At 36.3% G+C, this 14116-nt stretch overlaps 1 protein-coding gene across 5 annotated transcripts in view; it reads right to left on the reverse strand.

Annotated features, from left to right (window-relative positions):
* The window catches only part of NUCB2 (nucleobindin 2), a 57225-nt gene that overhangs the window by 37513 nt on the left and 5596 nt on the right, over positions 1–14116 (reverse strand). For all 5 annotated transcript variants that reach the window (XM_072725478.1, XM_072725479.1, XM_072725476.1 and 2 more), the window contains exon 2: positions 13657–13799. The gene's annotated coding sequence lies outside the window, so the exon portion shown is untranslated. The remainder of the gene's footprint in view (positions 1–13656; positions 13800–14116) is intronic.

The raw sequence follows: 14116 nt of genomic DNA on the forward strand, positions 1-14116 counted from the left end.
CTCCTAATAAGGTGCACATCTAGTTGGAAAACGAATAAGTGTTGGCATTATTTGAATAGCCTTTCTATATTGTGCATACCGAAAGTCAGCTGAGTGATTTACCTCTGTAACTTCATTTTGAAGACCTCCTTAAGAACTGTGACTAGCCCTGGATATGGTCAATCCAGAGTTTAGAAGAATCTTTCACATAAACTCTTCCCCTCCATGCACAGTACCTCCAACGTCCCTTAGACTCTTCTCCTTTTACTACATAACACATATACACACAGGGATATTAATAAGCAGTTCTGTCTCAGCAATTGGTAGCTGTCACATATTTTGAAATATGCTCTTTTTAAAAATAGTGTCTACATTTACTTCAATATACAGTAGAAGTCTGAGATTAATAAAAGTAAATTATAGTTCAATCAAATCTTGTAGGTACAATTCCTTTTGCAATTTATCTCTTCTTCTCTTACTGTTCTGCTAAGTTTCCCATAAATGATAAGGCAAGTCAAGAGAGGAATATAGGGTTTTTTTTTTAACGATTTTATTTATTCATGAGAGACAGAGAGAGAGGCAGAGACACAGGCAGAGGGAGAAGCAGGCACCCTGCAAATAATCTGATGCAGGACTCCATCCCAGGATCACTACCTGAGCCAAAGACACATGCTCAACCACTAAGCCACCCAGGTGCCCCAAGAGAGCAATATATTTGTACATATGAATGTGTGTCTGTACACCTGCATGCTCATACACACATCCCAGAGTCTCAAAATAACTAAGTATCAAAAAAGTCTCTGGGTATCTACTCTAATACATTAACTGAGTTTACAGTTCATTAACTTTCATTTGGAATCCAGACTTATTAAAAATAATAATAGAAACCATCAATAGAGTGTTTACTATGTACTAAGCAGTATGCTTAATTTTTTTATATTAAGTAATTAATTCTTACAAGGACTCTGTGAAATAAATATTATTACCTTCATTTTAAAATACAGGAAACTGAGACATAGAAGTTAAAAAACCTAATCTGGGTCACAGAGGAGTAAGTCATATAGCAGAAGTTTGGGCCTAGGAATGACTAACTCCAAAGCCTATGACTGTTTTTAAGCAGAGGTTCTCAAAGTAGGATCCCTGGGCCAGCAGCAGCAGCATCACCTGAGAGTTTGTTAAAATGCAAATTACCAAGGCTTCCTACTGAGTATGAAAGTATAAACTAGTCATTCACTTTTCATAATCATCCATCATTTATATTCTTTTTTTCAAAAAGAGTGTGGAGCCTAACATGGGACTTCTAAATTGGAGAATTGGGGAGGGAGGGGCATAATCCGTTTTAACAGCCTTATAGGTGATTTTGATGCATGCCAACACTTGAAAACATAGTGCTTCCCTTTGCTCTATTATTCACAAACCGCTCTCCAAAGAGAAACAAAAGAAATGCTTATCTGAAGAGTAAATTTAGGTCCTCAAGGAACAGAAAAATGGGTGTTATATCTAAGAAGAGTAAGACAAAATTAAATTTAGATCTATGTTCTAATTCTAACTACACCATTCACTTGCTATGAGATCATAGGTCAATTAACTTTCCCTGCTTGTTTTCTTATTTTTAAAAATAATGGATTTTTTTAAAGGGGAATTTAACTAGATCTCAGTATTCTTTAAGCTCTTAAATTCTATCACCAGTTTTTTCTTTTTGTTACAGAACTTTTTCTGTTACATCACCAGAAATGATGGGGTGTCTGGGTGACTCAGTTGGTTAAGCATCTGCCAGCAGCTCAGATCATGATCTCAGGGTCCTGGGATGGAGCCCGCATGAGGCTCTCTGATTAGGGAGGAGTCTGCTTGTCCCTCTCCCTCTGCCTCATCCACCCACACCCACCCCCCACCCTACCTCATTCTCTCTCTAAAAAAAAAAAAAAACCTAAAAAAAGAGAAATGCTAATAAACTTGCTTGCATTCACACGAATTGTATGACATGATTAAGGTATATGATTTATAAGTGCTTTTAAACTAAATATTGCTTATTCAGCCAGTTTAAAATTACATCGGCAAAGCAAGACGATCTAGGTACTGAGAAAAAAGAACACAAAAAACACCTACCAAAGAAACTTCCTATCTACGTACAGTAAAAATGAGGTAAAGCCAGAAACATTTAACTCTTTGGATATAGGGTGCCCTCTCACAAAACTTACAACTTGCTTCTGGAAGGAAATTCCTCCTTGATTTCAGGCTTAGAGATTGCCAGACTTGTATTTCATTCATGCTTGGTTTATTTTTACTTTTGCAGGAAGGAGATAATGAATTGTGACTGCCATTTCAAAACCAAAAGCAGTTTCTTTTTTTTTTTTTCTTTTAAGATTTTATTTATTTATTCATGAGAGACACAGAGAGAGAGGCAGACACAGGCAGAGGGAGAAGCAGGCTCCATGAGGGGAGCTCAATGGGACTCGATCCCAGGTCTCCAGGATCACACCCTGAGCCGAAAGCAGACACTCAACCACTGAACCACCCAGGTGTCCCCCAAAAGCAGTTTCAATTTTTGATATTTGAGAGGACAAAGACTGAGATTTCAAGGAGAAATTTGCTTGTTTTCAAATCAAATACAACAGAACTAATTCAAAATAAATACTAGTTGCAAAAAAGAAATATACTATATGATTCTATTTATATTTAATGTCCAGAATAAGCAAATCCATAGAGAATGAAAGTAGATTAATGGTTGTTTAGGACTATGGGGGTGGGGAGAGAGAGAAATGACTGCTAATTTGTATGGAGTTCCTTTTTGGGGTAATAAAAATGTCCTAAAATTAGAGAATAGTGATAGTTGTAAAATCTTATCAATATACTAAAATCCTACATTTTAAAAGTGTGAATTTTGTGATACATGAATCAAATTTCAATTTTTAAAACAATAATGAAAAACAGCAAAAAATGTGTGAGCCTATAAAAAATGTGAACATAAGAAAAAGAACAAATACAATTTATAAACCATCATTAACCTGTAGAAATATGGAAGTATAAACTAGCCATTCACTTTTCATAATCATCCAATATTTATATATATATATATATTTTTTTTCAAAAACAGTGTAGAGCCTAATAATGTGGGGCTTGAACTTATGACCCTGAGATCAAGACCTGAGCTGAGATGAAGAGTCAGACACTTAACCAACTGAGCCACCCAGGTGCCCCTCCAATATTTATATTCTTAATGATTTTTGTCTGCTTAAACTATCATTACTAAAAAGTAAATAAAAATCTTATGGTATGATTTTAGACATCTGTTTTCCTTATACTTCTGTCAATTTATGTAAATATTTTGAGGCTATGTTATTAAATGTATACAAATGTAAGCATTTCTAGCTTTCTGGTAGCTTTCTTTTATCACATTTGAGTCACTCTTATACCCTAACTTGCCTTAAGGTCTTTATTTGGTAGTACTATAGCTAAACTAGTTTTCTTTTGATTAGTGTGTGGAGATACACACTTTTTAATCCAGACTAATGATCTCTGTCTTATAACTGGAGTATTTTCTCTGTTTATATTTAATCAAATTACTGATAATGTATTTAAGCAATTCCAAAATGCAGTTTCCTGAGTTTAACATCTCAGAGATCAAAGAGTGTTTTTCATTTAATGGAATATTAAAATTATGATTCACCAAGTGGCAATAGCAACATAATCTTTATTGTCTGCACATGAAAATTATCATACCTATTCATACTCCCATTTCTTCAGATTGAGTTTTCACTGTTAGTACTTCAGAAATTGAGTTTAATCGCCATTTTAAATGTCTTTGAAGAGGATTATGATTTGGCATTGAAATAGTTATTTGGTAAGCATAGAAATGATGCAGTTGATATTAGTCATGCAAATATTTGGTGATAAAGGAATAACAGCAACTTTATGCTTTTTCGTAAAGAACTAAGTGCTTCACCTGACTTTAGACAGAAAGATACCACAAGCAGATAAAGCTGTGTTATACTTTGCAACTGAGATGCAGTAAGATTACCATTGAGTAGCCAAACAATGCAAATGAAAATATTAGAAACTAAGCGTCCAAGAATTTTTTTTTAATTTTATAGAATATGAGACTGATTTGATGGATTCATGCATGGTTAAGACAAATAACAATTTGCATAGCATAGCTATGGAAGCATACCTTCCAAGAATTTTGAGGAAAAAAACAAGTTGAGTTGGTCAATAGAAAATGCTAACAAAATCCTGATGTTCCTTTAAATAGCTTAAAATGGTATACCAATGCTAAAGTCTAACAAGACTGATACCCTGAGAATGAGTTAGAAAGTAGCATATCACTGTAACACTATGCATAAATGTCAGTGGCCAAAAGTTGCTGCCATATTAAATTTTGAACTACAAAATAATTACCTGAAAAATGTTATTGTATGCATAAAAGGGTGAGGGAGAAGGGATGGCAGGGGATGGATGATGGCTGAGCTAAAAGAAGGCTGGCTAAATCTGGTTTGAATGTCCAAGAGCCCTCCATAACCTGCTAAGTATTAGTCTAGTTCTTGATACATTGTAAGGCCATGTATTTTAATATTTAAAGAACAAGATGCCTAAAAAGTAACACAACCTGATGTTATTCCTGATGCCATGTCTAGACCACTGCAATCTTCAGTGTTGCAGTCAACAAACTAGAAGATGTATCTGAAAACTTTCCGTTGTCACCCTCAAGAAAGCACTGGTATCAAAGCTTGCTAAATGAGTGTGAGGGTTAGAAGAAACTCCAGGCAAAGGGACTTGAAGAATTTCCCAGAAGAAAATCACCCTCAGCCTCCATAGCAGAAAGAACAATGTACAGAAAAACACAGACGTTGACAAGTCTGAATCAAGAAAATGTTTCAAAAGAAATCAGATTATGAATATGCAAAAGTCTTAGGAATACTTTAGCCACTTTATGTATGCCCAAAGTGATGTGAGAAAAATCTCTATGTCTACGTGAATCTAAAAATGCACTTTCAGGGGCAGCCTGGGTGGCTCAGCAGTTTAGCGCTGCCTCCAACCCAGGGTGTGATCCTGGAGACCCGGGGTCGAGTCCTGCATCGGGCTCCCTGCATAGAGCCTGCTTCTCCCTCTGCCTGTGTCTCTGCCTCTCTCTCTCTCTCTCTGTGTATATCTCATGAATAAATAAATAAAATCTTTAATAAAAAAAAAGAACCATCTACACACAAACTTTCAAAAATAAAAATAAAAAAATAATAAATAATAAAAATGCACTTTCAGCAAACAGAAAATGAAGTTGTAAGTGACAAAGCATAGTCTCATAGTTTAATTGTCAGGATTCTTTTCTATATGATACATATTGGTATGTCTTAATATCAGTGAAATCTTTGAGTCAGTGAAATAACTTATCAGGTTTTAAATCTACCATCTTCTTTCAGATTCTCTATTTATCCTGCCTCTTTAATATTTACTTCCTCTCCTTTCTTGCCTTTTTTCTTTTTTTTTAAGATTTTATTTATTTATTCATAAGAGGCATAGACACAGTCAGAGGGAGATGTAGGCACTCTGTTGGGAGCCTGATGCGGGACTCAATCCCAGGATCCCAGGATAAGGATCATGATCTGAGCCAAAGGTAGATGCTCAACCACTGAACCACCCAGGTGCCCCGCTTTTTTTCTTTTTTATTAGTGGAGAATTTAAAAAATATTTTTCTCCTTCTAATAGTTTCTAATCTTTTAGGATTTATTCTAGAAATAATTAGGGCAATTAATTTATTCAAATCTAAAGTTTATTAAGACATTTACTTATTTAAAAAAATTTTTTTTAATTCCAGTATAATTAACATACCATGTTTTATTAAATTCAGGAGTATAATATAGTGATTCAACAATTCTATGCATTACAAAAAAAAATTCTATGCATTACTTAATGCTCATCATGATCAATGTACTCTTCATCCTCTTTACCTATTTCACCTATCTCCCCACCCACCTCCCCTATGGTAACTACCAGTTTGTTCTCTATATTTAAGAATCTGTTCTTTTGTTTGGGTTTTTTTTTTCTTTCTGTTAAACCATTTACTTTTCAATAAGGGCTCAAGAATATTAACTATTATCATAACAAAAGAAGTGGAGGGGAGTCTGGGTGGCTCAGCAGTTTAGCATCTGCCTTTGGCTCAGGTCATGATCCCAATCCCAGGATCCTGGTATGGAATCCCACGTGGGGCTCTCCCCGGGGAGCCTGCTTCTCCCTCTGCCTATGTCTCTGCCTCTCTGTGTCTCTTATGAGTAAATTTTTTTAAATTTTTAATTAAAAAAAAGAAGTGGAAAATATTCTAGCATATTAGGTATAAAAGAAATGACATAAAAATTTCTTTAAATACCAAGATAATGTCAAATGTATTAGATACATGTTTATAGATTTTCATAAACCAGATAATATGCAAAACATCCATACAAAATAAAGACAGATGAGGTATAAGGAGAGGCAATGGGAAGATGGGGAAACTAATCTATTTTTCTTCCAATATCTGCTCAGTGAGAATGGCCTCCTTTGCTTTATCACCTTCTTCTTCCATAAGAAGAGATTGAAGGAAGACCCTGGGTGGAACTGTGCTGAAACAGTAGACTGATCCAACCATCACAGGCAGATAATTTATGCTCTAAAGTTGAATGATCTGAAATTCTAAATCAGATGATGATCTTAAGACTGCATGGAAAGCATTGCACCCAAAGGCATCAGATCCTCAGGCAAAAATACAAAGTAAGCAGAATTCTGAAACCTCTTCTACCATTCCATAGATAGAAAATAGTTTCCAAATCCTAAAAGGAAGCTTACCTCTCTTCTCCTGTCTCCAACAAATCAAAACGTCCATTCATATACACAGGCAGATTTTTAACTATTGATTCATACCAGTAGTTATCCAAATTAAGTTTACATGGGGGGAGTGTGTGTGTGTGTATGTCTGATAGTTTCCTGTTTTTATCACAAAAAGAGATATGCCAGAAATGGTTAAAAAGAATGGTTATGGGTAAGAGGAGTTAAAAGTACAAAAACCAAGAGTAGCTTGTTTCTCTTATCTTGTAATAGTCTATTCCTCCTTCATCTATCTTTTTCTCCCTCTCTTTTCTTCCTTTTAAATTGAAGTGTATTTTCTTTAATCTATTTTATATATTAATTTAACAACTATTTATTAAGTACCCTCAATGTACCAGACATGTTAGATACAAGGGTAAAAACAAGATAGACATGGCTCTTCCCCTCTAGGCCTTCCAATCTACTGTAGAAGGTAGCCTATCAAATACACAATTGCAATTTGATACTACCCAAAGCAATCTACACATTTAATGCAATCTGCATCAAAATACTACTAACATTTTTCACAGTGCTAGAAGAAACAACTCTACAATTTGTATGGAACCACAAAAGACCACAAATAGCCAAAGCAATTCCAGAAAAGTAAAACAAAGCTGGAGGCATCATGACACTGGATTTCAAGCTCTACTACAAAGCTGTAGTCAAGACAGTATGGTCAGCATAAAAACAAACACATAGGTCAATGGAACAGAACAGAGAACCCAGAAATGGACCCACCACTCTATGGTCAACTAATCTTGGACAAAGCAGGAAAGAATATCCAATGGATAAAAGACAATCTCTTTAACAAATGGTGTTGGGAAAACTGGACAGCAACATGCAGAAGAATAAAAACTGGACCACTTTTTTAAACCATACACAAAAAATAAATTCAAAATGGATGAAAAACCTTAATGTGAAATAGGAAACTATCAAAATCCTAAAGGAGAACACAGGCAGAAATCTCTTTGACCTTGACCATAGCAACTTACTAGACACATCACCATAGGCAAGGGAAACAAAAGCAAAAATTAATTAGCAGGACTTCATCAAGATAAAAGGCTTCTGCACAACAAAGGAAACAATCAACAAAACTAAAAGGCAGCCTAGGGAATAGGAAAAGATATTTGCAAGCAACATATCTGCTAAAGGGTTAGTATCCAAAATCTACAAAGAACTTATCAAACTCAACACCCAAAAAGCAAATAAACTAGTTAAGAAATGGGCAAATGACATGAATAGACACTTTTACAAAGAAGGCATCCAGATGGCTAAGAGACACATGAAAAGTTGTTCAACACCATTCAGCATCAGGGAAATACAAAATCAAAACTACAATGACCATCTCATTGTCAGATGGCTAAAATTCACAATACAAGAAATAGGTATTGGTGAGGATGCAGAGAAAGGGGAACCCTCTTGCACTGTTGGTGGGAATGTAAACTGGTGTAGCCATTCTGGAGAACAGTATGGAGGTGCCTCAAAATGTTAAAAATAGAACTACCCTAAGATCCAGCAATTGTACTACTAGGTATTTACCCAAAGATACAAACACACAGATTCAAAGGGATACATGCACCCCAATGTTTATAGCAGCATTATAAACAATGCCCAAACCATGGAGAAAGCCAAATTTCTATCAATTAATGAATGGATAAAGAAGATATAGTATATATATGCAGTGGAATAGTAAAAAGAATGAAATCTTATCATTTGTAAGGACATGGATGAAGCTAGAGTGTATTATGCTAAGTGAAATAAGAGAACAAATACCATATGATCTCATTCGTATGTGGAATTTAAGAAAGAAAACAGATGAACATTATGGAAAGGGGAAAAAGACAAAAAGGAGAGAAGGAAATATGCCATAAGAGACTCTTAACAGCGGAGAACAAACAGGGTTGATGGAGAGAGGTGGGGCATGGGATAGATAGGTGATGGGTATTAAGGAGGGCACTTGTCATGAGGAGCACAGGATCTCGTATGTAAGTGATGAATCACTGAATTCTACTCCAGAAAACCTTAAAGACTCTACCAAAAAGCTATTAGGATTAATGAATTCAGTAAAGATGCAGGATACAAAAGCAATATATAGGAATCTGTTATTTCTATACACTAAGAATAGAGTAGCAGAAAGAGAAATTACAATCCCATTTACAGTTGCATTAAAAAGAATAAAATAGCTAGAAAAAAAATTAATCAAGGAGGGAAAAGAACCATACTCTGAAAACGTAAGACACTGATGAAAGAAACTGAAGACAACATAAACAAATGGAAAGAGATACCAGGTATGGATTGGAAGAAATAATATTGTTAAGATGTCCATACTACCCAAAGCAATCTACAGAGTCAGTGCAATCCCTATCAAAATAACAATAGTGCTTTTCAGAAAACTGGAACATAATCCTAAAGCTTGTATTAACCCACAAAAGACTCTGAATTGCCAAAGCAATCTTTTCATTTTTCTTTTTTCCTTTTTCTTTTCTTTTTTTTTAATTTTAGAGAATGATAGAGAGCCAGGGGAAAGGGTAGAAAGAGTGGGAGAGGGAAAATCCCAAGCAGACTCTGAGCTGAGCACGGAGTACCCAGGCACCCCACCAAAGCAATCTTGAGAAAGAAGAACAAAGCTGGAAGTATCACAATCCCAGATTTTTATGCTACAGAACAAAGCTACAGTAATCTAAACAATGTGGTATTGGCACAAAAACAGACACATAAATCAGTAGAACAGAACACAGAGCCCAGGAGTGCCTGGGTGCCTTAGTCAGTTAGATGGCTGCCTTTGGTTCAGGTCATGATCTCAAGGTCCTGGGATTGATCCCTGCATCAGGCTTCATGCTCAGCGGGGAGTCTGCTTCTCCCTTTCCCTCTGTCCCTGCCCCCTGCTCATGTTTTTTTTCCTCTCTCTCTCCCTCTCTCTCAAATAAATAAATAAAATATTTAAAGAAAAAAAAAGGGGGTTGCAACTGAGTGGCTCAGTGGGTTAAGGGGTCTGCCTTTGGCTCAGGCCATGATCCCAGGGTCCTGGGACCAAGCCCTACAACAGGCTCCCTGCTCATAAGGGAGCCTGCTTCTCCCTCTCCTTGTTTGTACACTCTCACCATCTCTGTTATCTGTTTCTCTCTCAAATAAATAAAATGAATGAATGAATGAATGAATGAAAGAAAGAAAGAAAAGAAAGAAAAGAAAAGAAAAGAAAAGAAAGAGGAAGAAAGAAAGAATACAGAGCCCCAAAATAAACCCACGCTCATATGGTCAATTACTTTACCATAGGGGTGCCTGGATGGCTCAGTTAAGCATCTGACCCCTAATTTCAGCTCAAGTTATAGCCTCGGGTCAAGCTTGTGCTGATCCTACAGGCTGCTTAAGATTCTCTCACCCTGGGGTGCCTGGATGACTCAGTTGGTTGAGCAGCCAACTCTCAGTTTCAGCTCAGGCCATGATCTCAGGGTTGTAAGATAGAGCCCTGCCTGCATCAGGCTCCATGCTCAGTGGGGAGTCTGCTTGAGATCTTTTATCCCTCTCCCTCTGCTCCTCCCTTGCTTATATGCATGCATTCTCTCTTTCTCTCAAAAAAATAAATCTTTAAAAAAAAAAAAAAGATCCCCTCTCTCCTCTCCCTCTGCCCCTACACCCCACTTGCATACTCTCTCTCTTTAAAAAAATTAATCTATGACAAAGGAAACAATAATATACAATGAGGGAAAGATAGTCTCTTCAATAAATGGTTTTGGTAAAACTGGACAGCTACATGCAAATGAATGAAACTAGACCACTTTCTTATGCCATATTCAAAAATAAATTCAAAATGGATTAAAGACCTATATCTCAGATCTAAAACCATAAAATTCCTAGGAAAAAAACCAAGTACTCTTCTTTTGACATCAGCCTTAGTAATATGTTTCTAGACATGTCTCCTTTGGCAAGGGAAGCAAAAGCAAAAATAAACTATTGGGACTTCATCAAATTAAAAAGCTTTTGCACAAAAGACATGAAGAGAAATCTCACAGAGGAAGACATAGACATGGCCAACACGCACATGAGAAAATGCTCTGCATCACTTGCCATCAGGGAAATACAAATCAAAACCACAATGAGATACCACCTCACACCAGTGAGAATGGGGAAAGTTAACAAGGCAGGAAACCACAAATGTTGGAGAGGATGCGGAGAAAAGGGAACCCTCTTACACTGTTGGTGGGAATGTGAACTGGTGCAGCCACTCTGGAAAACTGTGTGGAGGTTCCTCAAAGAGTTAAAAATAGACCTGCCCTACGACCCAGCAATTGCACTATTGGGGATTTACCCCAAAGATTCAGATGCAATGAAACGCCGGGACACCTGCACCCCGATGTTTCTAGCAGCAATGTCTACAATAGCCAAACTGTGGAAGGAGCCTCGGTGTCCATCGAAAGATGAATGGATAAAGAAGATGTGGTTTATGTATACAATGGAATATTACTCAGCCATTAGAAACAACAAATACCCACCATTTGCTTCGCCGTGGATGGAACTGGAGGGTAGAAAAAGACTCCTAACTTGGGGAAACGAACTAGGGGTGGTGGAAGGGAAGGAGGGCGGGGGTGGGGGTGAATGGGTGACGGGCACTGAGGGGGGCACTTGACGGGATGAGCACTGGGTGTTATTCTGTATGTTGGTAAATTGAACACCAATAAAAAATTAATTTATTAAAAAAAATAAAAAGCTTTTGCACAGTAAAGGAATCCATCAGCAAAATAAAAAGGGAATCTGCTGAATGGGAAAAGATATTTGCAAATGATATACCCAATAAGAAGTTAATATCCAAAATATATAAAAAACTCATGCAACTTGATAGAAAAACAAACAAAAATTCTGATTTAAAAAAAGGCAGAAGACCTGAGCGATATTTTTCCAAAGAAGACAGACAGATGGCCAACAGACACCTGAAAAGATGCTCAACATCACTCATCATTAGGGATATATAAATCAAAACTACAATGAGATATCACCTTACACCAATCAGAATAGCTAGTATGCATAAGAAATAACAAGTGGTGACCAAAATGTAAAGAAAAGGGATCCCTTTTGCACTGTCAGTGGGAATGTAAATTGGTGCATTTAACAGGAGGAAGGTTCCTCAAAAAATTAAAAATAAAAAAGTATATGATCCAGTAATGCCACTGCAGGTATTTACTCAAAAAAAAAAAAAAAATGAAAACACTAATTTGAAAAGATATATGCACCCCTATGTTTACTGCAGCATTATTTACAATAGTGAAGACATGGAAGCAACCCCAGTGTCCACAGATAGATGAATGGATATAGAAAATGTGGTATAAAAAACAAAAAGAAAGAAAATGTGGTATATAACATGGAATGTTACTCAGCAATAAAGAAGAGCAAAATCTTGTCATTTGCAACAACAGGGATATACCTAGAGGGTATTATGCTAAGTAAAATAAATCAGACAAAGTCATACCCATATGATTTCACTTTTGTGTGGAATCTAAAAAGCAAAACGAATGAACAAAAACAGATTCTTAAATACAAAGAACAAACTGGTGGTTACCAAATGGAAGAGAAGTGGAGGAATGAGTAAAATAGGTGAAGGGAATTAAGATATATAAACTAACAGTTAAAAAATAAATAAAATAATAAACATATAGTTATAAAATAAATAAAAATAAAAATATAAAAAAATAAGTATGAAAAGTGCAGCACAGGAAATATAGTCAATAATAGGGTAGGAGCACCTGAGTGACTCAGTCGGTTAAGTGTCTGCTTCAGCTCAGGTCACGATCCTGGGATCCTGGGATTGAGTCTTGCCTCCAGCTCCCTGCTCAGTGTGGAGTCTACTTCTCTCCCTGCCCTTGCTCCTCTCCCTCAAATAAATATTTTAAAAATGGGGACACCTGGGTGGCTTAGCAGTTAAGCTCCTGCCTTTGGCCCAGGGCATGATCCTGGAGACCCGGGATCGAGTCCCACATCGGGCTCCCTGCATGGAGCCTGTTTCTCCCTCTGCCTGTCTCTGCTTCTCTTCTCTCTCTATCATGAATAAATAAAATATTGAAAAATATATACTTTTAAAATAATAATAATAATAATAGTGTAATGACTTATATGGTGATAGGCAGTAAGTACCCTTATTAGAGTGAGCACTGAGTAATGAATAGAACTGCTAAGTCACTATGTTAGCTATATTTCAATAATAAAAATAACAGTAATAACCAGAACAAATACTTAATAATTATTGACAGGAAAGCTTCTATAATGAATCATGAGATAAAAATTAAAAAAAAACACCATAATCTATTAAAGTTATTTCATTCTGAAGACAATCATCAGAGCAGAGCTGTGTCAATTACTAAAGCTTCTATGAGTGGTTATCACAGCTTATAGATCTGAGATGAAAGAGAGAAAAAAAAAAAGATCCATATGATGGCAGAGACTCCTGTTTGCCTGCCAATATCCAAATCTTCCCTTCCTTCTCAGTAACAAAAGCCCAATTTTATTCAGGATAGCTCTGCATCCAGCTACCTTTTCCTGCTTCCCTGGTAACCTGAGCTTTGGTTTGGGCACTCTCCTTAAAGGAAGCGGACCCATCTTCGTCTTTGCCTTGCTGCCTGGGACTTGGCTGTGATGATTAGAGCTGGCAACTATCTTGGACTACAAGGACCAGTGCCACATTTTAGGGATGGCAGAGCAAAGAACTGGAAAAAGCTTAGGTCCCTGATAACTTTATGAAGCTATTACACTTATCCTAGACAACCTACTTCAAGAATTATTTTACATGGGAAATTACATACTGTGTGTTTAAGCCACCATTAAATCTGTTTTTATTTTTTGCTTTCTTAACGGATCACTTACCTTCAGATAGATAAAGAATTTGTATCTCCTTTTTACAAATCACGCAACTGAGATCCAGAGAGGTAAGATGATTTGCACAGTATCCAATCAGTGAAGAGGTGGGTCTTGGCTCCAAAGTCAATGCTTTTGCACTAAACACTGTTCTAAATATTAAAAAAATGAAATAAAAACAGATTAAATATAAACATAGACTTATTGCAGCGGTAATGGCATATGATAGGGTATATATTTGGCACATCCTATAAACAGAAAAAGTACCAAGTTTTTATGATGTGGAAGGAGACTAAATTATATCAAAATCCAGTGGAGAGGGGAGACAGAAATATTAAACAGAATCAAAGACCACAATAAATAAAGATACTGATTTATTATGCCAAGGATTTACTGTACCGCTCCCCTTATAAATAAGAAGAATTCATACTGAAAGCTTATTTTCTCAGCAGTAAGATATCAAGATAGA

Source organism: Vulpes vulpes, chromosome 11 (genome assembly GCF_048418805.1).
Source record: "Vulpes vulpes isolate BD-2025 chromosome 11, VulVul3, whole genome shotgun sequence".
Lineage (NCBI taxonomy): Eukaryota > Metazoa > Chordata > Mammalia > Carnivora > Canidae > Vulpes > Vulpes vulpes.